Source organism: Arachis duranensis, chromosome 1 (genome assembly GCF_000817695.3).
Source record: "Arachis duranensis cultivar V14167 chromosome 1, aradu.V14167.gnm2.J7QH, whole genome shotgun sequence".
NCBI classification, from domain to species: Eukaryota; Viridiplantae; Streptophyta; class Magnoliopsida; order Fabales; family Fabaceae; genus Arachis; species Arachis duranensis.
The window spans coordinates 82,092,436-82,093,154 of record NC_029772.3 but is presented as its reverse complement, the minus strand read 5'-3'; positions in this window follow the sequence as shown (position 1 = coordinate 82,093,154).

Here is a 719-nt window from a genome sequence, read left to right as displayed (position 1 = left end):
CGAGAGTTTGTGCGTAACTGTGACAGTTGCCAAAGAGCTGGTAACTTGCCTCATGGTTACGCCATGCCTCAACAAAGGGATCTTAGAGATTGAATTGTTTGATGTATGGGGAATTGACTTCATGGATCCCTTCCCACCATCATACTCAAACACTTATATTCTGGCGGCAGTAGACTATGTATCTAAATGGGTAAAAGCAATTGCCACACCCAATAATGATACCAAGACCGTGCTGAAATTCCTTCAGAAACACATCTTCAGCAGGTTTGGTGTTCCCAGAGTACTAATCAGTGATGGGGGCACTCATTTCTGTAATAAACAGCTGTACTCTGCTATGGTTCGATATGGAATTAGCCACAAAGTAGCAACTCCGTATCATCCACAGACAAATGGGAAAGCTGAAGTCTCTAATAGAGAGCTAAAAAGAATCCTGGAACGGGCTGTTATTGCCCGTAGAAAGAATTGGGCAAAGAGCTTGGATGATGCTCTGTGGGCATACAGAACAGCATACAAGACTCCTCTAGGAACCTCTCCTTACCAACTTGTGTATGGGAAGGCCTGTCATCTGCCCGTGGAAGTGGAACATAAAGCCTACTGGGCAACCAGATTCCTAAACATGGATGCTAAGTTAGCTGGTGAAAAAAGATTGCTCCAGCTAAATGAGCTAGAGGAGTTCAGACTCAGTGCCTTCGAAAATGCAAAAATCTATAAGGAAAAGG